Source organism: Pituophis catenifer, unplaced genomic scaffold (genome assembly GCF_029215685.1).
Source record: "Pituophis catenifer annectens isolate HBS135680 unplaced genomic scaffold, rPitCat1.0.hap2 SCAF_6, whole genome shotgun sequence".
In the NCBI taxonomy this organism is placed as follows: domain Eukaryota; kingdom Metazoa; phylum Chordata; class Lepidosauria; order Squamata; family Colubridae; genus Pituophis; species Pituophis catenifer.
The window spans coordinates 89,748,302-89,757,857 of record NW_027256886.1 but is presented as its reverse complement, the minus strand read 5'-3'; positions in this window follow the sequence as shown (position 1 = coordinate 89,757,857).

Below are 9,556 nucleotides of genomic sequence, written 5' to 3'. Positions count from 1 at the left end.
ATGAGACTATAGCAATTCAAGGTCACTTACTAAGTGTAGAACCCGCTACCAGCATTTATTCCTCTCTCTGTTCAGATACAGATTAAGAGACCTGGAAGGGACCTTGTAGGTCATCCAGATCAAACCCCCCACCCGCCCAAGCAGACCCTTCACCATTTTTAGCAGATGGCAGTCCAGACTCTTTGAAAGCTTCCAGTGGTGAAGCTCCCACAACTTCTGAAGGCAAGCTGTTCCATTGTTTGATTGTTTTCACCGTCAGAAAATTTCTCCTTATTTCTAGGTTGAATCTGTCCTTGATCAATTTCCATCCACTATTCCTTGTCTGGCCTTCAGGTGCTTTGGAAAATAGCTTGACCCCCTCCTCTCTGTGGCAGCCCCTCAAATATTGGAACACTGCTATCATGTCTCCCCTGGTCCTTCTCTTCACTAGACTAGCCCTGCTCAGTTCCTGCAACCATTCTTCATATGTTTTAGTCTCCAGTCCCCTAATCATCCTGGTTACTCTTCTCTGCTCTCTTTCTAGAGTTTCAACCTCTTTTTTATAGTGTGGTGACCAAAACTGGATGCAGTATTCTAGGTGTGGTCTTACGAAGGCTTTCACCTTCCTTGTACACCCACACTTCTTCCCCTCCAAAATATTGCTCCCACAGTATTTTTCTGCGGGGTTATTATTGCCACCGCAATACCTTTTTTTCCTCATGCTTCCACCGGGTTTCAGGGTAGACATTTGCAAACCTTGATTGCAACCAAAGAGGAGCTAGAAATCTCCAGTCGGCTGTTGACTCAGGAGATTCCATTATTGTCCAACAGGGATGATTGAATGCATGTTCAATCTCGGAGCAACCAGCTATGCGCCAGAGAACTTCACATCTGTGCCCAAATAGGTGTCAGGAGCAACTGGTTGATTTATGGCCGAACTCTGTCTGGCCTGAATGATGTAGTTAATTGATCAGCAAATGGAGAGAAGGATCTTAGCAGGGATGGAATGTTAATTCTTTTTCTGTCTCCTTCTGAAGTGGCAGTCGGGGGATATGTTATTTTCTTTTGGCTCCTTATCAAAGGAATCTTTCAGAAAGAGTTTTATATTATAACAAATTGCCTCAGGTCACCAGAGTGATAATTCAATGCATTTTTTGGTGGCTGAAGATACATTTCTCTAAGCGTGTTGTATCCAGGACCACGTAAATCAAAACAAGGCACCACGGTATCTTCAATGACAGTCAACTGTCCGGTAAATACTCTAGTATAAGGTCACCTGCTCAAACAGGGGTTGGACTAGAAGACCTCCAAGGTCCCTTACAACCACAGGTGGGATTCACTTACCTTACCTACCGGTTTGCAAATGTGAGTACGCGCACTCGCTTTGCTCGCCTGCGCCACCTTCCATGCATGCTCGGCCTTCTGCACATGTTATTTGCTCACGCGTGTGCCATCTACGCATGCGCACAGCTTCCAAAATGTGGCTCCAGGTGGGTGGGTGGAGCCTACAGCAGTCGGCACTACCAGTTCGGCTGAACCAAACAGAACCGGCAGAATTCCATCACTGCTTACAACCCTATGTTCTATGGCCCCTAGCAAACTCATGAAATTAGTTTGGGTGAATACACCTGCGTGAGATCCTCATTTATTGTTGTGGTTCTACAAGTCTTTTTTTGGCCTTGTCCATTAATGGGACACTGAGTGATCTGCAAACACCATCACCCCGTCCCTGAACATATTGTGACCCAGGCCCAAGTAGGTAGTATTAGACTCAAACAGATCCAAAACAAACAGACTTTATTAGAACAGCTGAGAATTAACTCATTCTCAGAGTAATCCAAACTAAATTAAAACAAATTCTTCTTAACACAAATTCTTCAGTCTAATCACCAACCTTGGTATAATTAGGCAAACTGCCAAAGGCTTCTCTTGGCAAAAGTTCAGAAGCAGAAGACGCCGACCAGAGATAAGTGCAGCAAGACAAGAAACAAATCTATCAACATTATTTTCAGACAAAGAGTCCAAGAGCCGTTGCTGGTCTTTTAAGCCTTATGGGAGGGGCCAATCATCTCCTGGCCTTACTCCCAAGTCGTCCTTTTTGCTTTAGCTGCTCTTGCCTTCTGGCAGCTCTTCTCATATGTGCACTAAGAACAGGCTCCTCCTGTTCCTCTGCCTCTCTGCTGTCAGTCTCTGGAGGCTCTGGAGTCCGCATCTCACTCCCCGATGGCCCTGGCCCCATCTCTCCCTCCGACGCAGAGCCCTCATCTGGGCCTTCCCCAGCCTCCAGAACTGGCCCATGTTCTTCTTCAGCCTCACTGCTGTCCGATTCCACTGCCAGCTCCGGAGGCTGCTGGCGGACCACAACAGAATAGAGCACAATTTTGTAATTATTATTTTTTGTATTGGGGGTCACAACCAGGTTTGTGCAACATATTCTCAGCCATACTCCTAAACTCTTAAGGCCAGGTCTATTAATGGCCAAAATGTGTTGGTGAAAGAACATCATGGGTGTTTTAAACTTCAATTTATGACAGTCATTCTCCATCTTCAAATCTCCCACTCCTGTAAAGCAATATGAAAAGAGGCCAAAGGGATCCATTCTGGGTGGATGTAATGGAACGTTGAGGAGCCAGATTTGAACTTGTGATCTCCACGCTGTCTCGTAGTCATTTCCATCTCAACATCTCCCAGCATCAGACTGGACAAGAAGCAATGGATGGAAATTTGTGAAGGACAGAACTAGCCTAGAATTTCCTGTGCAAATTTTCTTGTGAGTGAGAACAATTAATCAGTGAAACATCTTGCCTCCAGAAGTTATGGGTACTCCATCACTGGAGGCTCTTAAGTAACAAAGTTGATTAGGGGACTGGAGGCTAAAACATGAAGAACGGTTGCAGGGACTGGGTATGTCTAGTTTAATGAAAAAAAGGACTAGGGGAGACATGATAGCAGTCTTCCAATATCTCATATCGTCATCATATCGTCACCGCTACCAGCTCGGCGGAACCGGGTGGAACCGGGAGGAACCCACCACTGGCCTACACAACTTCCTGAGTCACTTCATAAACCATTTTTTAACTTTCTTGATGTTTTCAACATCTGACGATTGAAACCAAACTAGAAACTGAGAGGCTGCGCTTTATCTTCTCTCTTCTGAAGAAGCTCACAAGCTCACAAGTCTTTTAAGGACTGTGTAAGGTTCCCTTTGCTCCCCCCTCCATAAGCGAAACAAAACACACACACACACACACAGAGAGAGAGAGAGAGAGAGAGAGAGAGAGAGAGAGAGAGAGAGAGAGAGAGAGAGAGAGAGAGAGAGAGAGAGAGAGAGAGAGAGGGAGAGAGAGAGAGAGAGAACTACCAAGCTTTTGATTTTTGGGAACCGCAAGGAGCATTTCTGGCAGCCTTGCTTCAGCGGGAGTCTCTCAGACCCCTTTGGACAATGCTGGCCCAAATAAATTGAGCTGCTGAGGGGGGAAAAAAAGATATATTGTAAACCCAATCAAGCTTAATTGCCTAAAAGGGTTCATTTTGTGTGTTTAGCTCCTCCTTGTACAAGAATGCTCCACGGAGACCTTGCCAGAAGTCAAAACCTCCTTCATCCTTTGATTTCCTTAAACCTTTGTGTATTTACGCTTAATAACCTACATTACTGACATTAAAATTCTACTCGCTTCAAGTGACAAATAATCCATTCCGGCTTCCTCTTTTCTTTGATAACTGACCTTTAATATAGATCCAAGCTTAAAGTCTCCAAACAGTCATTTGCACATTGTCCCAGTAACATTCATCACTATTTTCAGATAATTGCCTGGAGACATCAGTCAAAAGTTGGATCCCCATATGAAAGAAAAGCAGAGATTCAGAGGGAAAGATTAGAGCTTGAGCAATTCTAAGTGAATTTTAAGGAAGGGCGAGCATTCCCTGGGTGCTTCGCAGAGGTCAGGATTAGAGCAAAGTACAATAAAGTCTTCTTTTTTTTTTTTTGAGTCAAGTAGAACTCATTCTGATTTCATGGGCTGTTTTTTTTTCCTGGCATAATGATGGACAGGCCCAGTGGTGAGTTTCAAATTTTTTTTACTACCAGTTCTGTGGGTGTGGCTTGGTGGGTGTGGCATGGCTTGGTGGGCATGGCATGGCTTGGTGGGTGTGGCTTGGTGGGCGTGGCTTGGTGGACATGGTAGGGGAAAGATACTGCAAAATCTCCATTCCCTTTCCACTCCAGGGGAAGGATATTGTAAAAGCCCCATTCCCTCCCCACTCCAGGGGAAGGATACTGCAAAATCTCCATTCCCTCTCCATTCCAGGGGAAGGTTACTGCAAAATCTCCATTCCCTCCCCACTCCAGGGGAAGGATACTGCAAAATCTCCATTCCCTCCGCACTCCAGGGGAAGGATACTGTAAAATCTCCATTTCCACCCACTCCAGGGGAAGGATACTGCAAAATCTCCATTCCCATCCCACTCCAGGGGAATAATACTGCAAAATATCCATTCCCTCCTCACTCCAGGGGAAGGTTACTGCAAAGTCCCCATTTCCTCCCAATCAGCTGGGACTTGGGAGGCAGAGAATAGATGGGGGTGGGGCCAGTCAGAGATGGTATTTCCTGGTTCTCCGAACAACTCAAAATTTCTGCTACCGGTTCTCCAGAACTGGTCAGAACCTGCTGAAACCCACCTCTGGGCAGGCCCAAAGTAACAAAAAGAGTGGCACTGTTATCAGCTTCTCCTTCCTGGACATGAGTAGATATCACACTGCTGCCCCAGAGGTGGGCTTTACATACTGTAGCAACCGGTTCGCCAAGCCCCGGATATGTGAGAATGCGCCATCCGTGCATGCATGCATCACAAAAATGTGGCAATTCGCTTGTGCGCCGAACGCACATGCGTGCGACATCAAACAGCACAGCAATTTGCTCGCTCGCTCGCTCGCACCATCCATACATGCATGTGGCATTAAAAACACAGTGATATAGGATGGGATTGCACCCGGGCGGCTGGGCGGGCTCATGCATGTCACGCAAACTACTGGTTCACCCAAACTGGCGAATACCACCTCCGTGCTGCTCCCAAAAGCAGAGCTTTATATCACAAGAGCCCAGTGCTTTCATCAAATGATGTGTTTCACCCGCCTGGATATGAGGGGCATAACAAGGAAGTGCTTCCATTGCTTCTTCTAGATATTCTATAAAATCCCCAGTCCTGCTCAAAGATCTGGCGGACTCTGGCGTGCCATAGTTTCACCATCACAGGTCTAGACTAACGCTGATGATGTTACCTAGTTAAGGTAATGAAACCTGCAAAAAACAAGCCAGCTCAGAGAGCACCAAGGACCCCGCATTTCAACTCTGAGCTACAAATATTCTCCATTATTAGTTGAAACTTTGTTGATGGTTCCCAGCCTGGATTTTGAGGTCAAAATAATACGATCCTTCCTTCTCAATCACATCAATGGTTTGCATGTTCATCTTTATTATCAGTCCTGTACAGTGCTTATTTTCCATCTATGGTTGCTGTGGGACTGTACCTCTTCCCCAAATAATGACCTCATTTTTTTTCCCTGATGCTACAAGGGTATATAGGTAACTAAATGACTTTGCAATATTGACATAAGGGTCAATGTGATTGACAAGTCACATCCAGTTAATACTGGTGTACACCTGTAGTTTTGTATATAATTATGTGGATGGTGTGTATATGTTTACTTCCCTTTTGTCGTGTTCTCATCATACGCTTAATAAATAAATGTGATTGACAGCAAACAAAATATCTACTAGGCTTCTCCAACCTGGTTCCTTCCAGATCTGTTGGCTAAAGGACAATGAAAGCTGTATAACCCAACATCTAGAAAGCACGTGTTTGGAGAAAGCTGGTGCAAATCTTGGGATCGAGAATCATTCTTAGATCCACTTTTTTCAATAGAACTCTATTGAAAAACTGTGGAAATTCAGAATTGTTATACAGGTGGTGTGAAACCCTGGGGTTAGACAAAGACAATCAAACCTAGTTCAGACAAAAGTAGGGCTCTGGTGCAGAGGTGGTATTCAGCCAGTTCAGACCAGTTCGCCCAAATCAGTAGTGGAAATTACGGAAACATTTAGATGGTTAAGTGTTGTGGTTCGCCAGCAGCCTGCGGAGCTGGCAGCAGAGTCGGACAGTGTGGAGGCTGAGGAAGAACATTGGCCAGTCTTGGAGTCAGGGGAAGGCCCGGATGAGGACTCTCGGAGGCAGAGATGGGGCCAGGGCCATTGGGGAGTGAGGTGCAGACTCCAGAGCCTCCAGAGGCTGACAGTAGAGAGGCAGAGGAACAGGAGGAGCCTGTTCCTAGTGCACGTATGAGAAGAGCTGCCAGAAGGCAAAAGCAGCTACAGTGAAGAGTAGGGCGAAGAGATAATTGGTCCCTCCCACAAGGCTTAAAAGACCAGCAAAGGCTCTTGGGCACTTTGTCGGAAAACAATGTTGATAGATTTGTTTCTTGTCTTGCTGCATTTATTTCTTGTCGGTGTCTTTTGCTTCTGAACTTTTGCCAAGAGAAGCCTTTGGCAGTTTGCCTAATTAGACCAAGGTTGGTGATTAGACTGAAGAATTTGTGTTATGAAGAGTTTGTTTTAATTTAGTTTGGACTACGCTGAGAATGAGTTAATTCTCAGCTGTTCTAATAAAGTCTGTTTGTTTTGGAACTGTTTGCGTCAATTACTACCTACTTGGGCCTGGGTCACAACAGTAACACTGAAAAATGGTTTTGAGTGCTTCATAAAAAGTGCTTACCATAAAAAATCTAGAACAAGTGTCAGTAGGTTTTCAGAAAATTCGCCTTTAAATCCTTGTCTTGCCATGGAGCTGGCCCCTAGAACTGGGCAAATCATGTCTCAGTCCAGCCTAGATTAAAAGGATCTGGTATGGAGAAAGCATTGTTTTAATTTGCCAAAGAGCTTTCTTTGCAACTGATCAGCAAGAAATTGATTTCTGCTGAGCTCTACTGTGTTTCAAGAAAACATTTCTGTCCATGCCTTCTGAAATTTGAATGCCGTTTGATTAGGCGAAGATTTGTTGCCACCACAGTTTACGGCAATCTGTAAAGGGAGACACATTTTTGCCTTACTTTATGATGCTAAAATTCTATTTACAGTAATCGATGGGAAATAATGATTAAAACAAATACCAGTAACCGATCAATTGCTGGCATTCCAACACACTCAATAGATTATTTTATGCCGAATCTGCTAATTGCAGGGTGTTACTCAGGCAGTGTGCGGATAATGTGGTACAATAATGTAGGTTCTTTAAACAAACATGTTTAGCATTATGGATTCGCCATTAAACTGGATATTTTCTTGGGAACTGAAATACTTTCTTTTCAAGCATATAAAAAATGCTCCTTTCACATTATTGCCTACATTAAGGGGAAATTGTTTGGGCAAGGCCACTTCCTTCTCCAGGAAAATGGAAGAAGTGTCTTCGTCCAGGGTCTCCTCCACAAAGTACCCTGTTTTCCCAAAAATATGCCCTACTCAGAAAGTAAGTCCTAGCTTGATTTTTACGTGCCTAATATAAGCCCTACCAACCAAAAAAATAAGCCCTAATTAAGTCCCCACCCACTCCAGGGTGCACAGGTAAAAATTAAGCTAGGTTGGAGATGGGGGTGGTGGAGTTGTTTATTTATTTATTTATTTATTTATTGGTTCTATTTATATGCCTCCCTTCTCCGGAGACTCAGGGCGGCTTACAATACGTTAAGCAATAGCCTTCATACTTTTATATATACCTGCTTAGTAGGGCTTTTTGCCCGCCCCAAGCGGTGTTCTTTTTTATACAAAGTCAGTTTATTGCCCCCACAATCCGGGTCCTCCTTTTACCTACCTCGGAAGGATGGAAGGCTGAGTCAATCTTGAGCCTGGTGAGATTTGAACTCGCAGTAATTGCAGGCAGCTGGCAGCTAAGTGCTAATTAACAGCACTTTAGTCCGCTGCGCCACCAAGGCTCTTGTTACTTGTTACCTTTGGATAGTTGCAGCCAGGCCTTGCACACCTCATCCCATTTTTTCCGCAGCCAGCAGAAATCTTTTATTTTTTAATAAAAGTTTTTTATTTTATAGATAAACAAACATACAATGCATAATCAATCATTCAGTGTATCATCTGAGTACATCTTTTGTGTCTTCTTCCTACTCCTCCACTATTTATCATATCTTCATTTATTATAACATTTCTCCCACATTTCTTGCTTTTCTATTAATACATTTATCTATCTTCTTTCTCTTCTTTCTTCACTCATTTCATTACAACTGTCAAGTTGCAAAGCTTTCAAGTTGCCATGAGCAGGAGGGAGGGAGAACTGATAGAGCTGATTGATTTCCCTAACTGAAGTGCATTCCATACATTCTTCCTGACCGCAATCAGAAGGAGGGTGTTGGATTTCACAGCCAGCCAAAGTGGTTAATTGGAGAATGTGATTTATGACATGGCCAGAGAGGAGGGGAGAGACAGGGTCATAGGGGAACGTAAATCTACATGGGATTAGTTCTAACTGCATCCGAATATTGCCAAAATGGTGCTCCTAATAAATGACTGTATTTCTTTTGAAGTTCGGCTCATGGCTCATGAATTAATTAGGGCATCTTTCGGAAACTTCACAACAACATTATCCTATTAATACTGTGTTTTCCCAAAAATAAGACCCTGTTTTATATTTTTTGAACCCTAAAATAAGCGCTTGGCCTTATTTTTGGGGAGGTCTTATTATTTTGGGGCGCATGGAGTAAGATGGGGCCCTTCTTGCCATCTTACCTGATTTCCATCTCTGCGTTTAAATATCTTTTGGGAGAGCTTATTTTTTGGGGAGGGTTATTTTAGCGCATGCGCTCAAAAGCCCAACAGGGCTTATTATCAGGGGATGTTTTATTTTAGGGGAAACAGGGTATATCTCTTCTCTAACCAATGATAAAATTGTCCCCATACCTTAAAATATTCCGATTCCTCTCTTTCTTTAATTATCAAAGTCAATCTATTCATTTCTGCACAATCCAATATTTTCTTAATTACTTCTCGCTCTGTAGGGATTTTCTCTGCTTTCCATCTTTGCGCAAATACTATCCTCGCTGCAGTTATAACATGTATAATTAAATACGTATTTTCTTTACTAAATGCCTTTACACTGGCTTTGCCGGCCCATTTCTTCTACAGCCAGCAAGGCTTTCCTGAAGGACTATCCAGCTAATAACAGATCCAGAGCTTTGTTATCGACTACAGAGGCCTTCAGAAAAGCCTTGCTGGCTGCAGAAGAAATGGGCCAAGGTGTGGGAGGCCTAGCTGCAACTATCCGAAGCTGAATAAGTTCCTGAAGGCCTTTGACAGTGAAAAGGAGGCCAGGGGTGACGCGTGCAAGTGAGGTGAGTCAGTGGATGACACCCTTCCCCGAAAATAAGACCTGGTGCCTTTTTTGGTGGCTATTTATTTATTTATTTATTTATTTATTTATTTATTTATTTATCATATTTATATGCCGCCCTTCTCCCGTAGGACTCGGGGCGGCTCACAAGTTAAAACAACATGACAATAAAATGATATTAAAACAATCC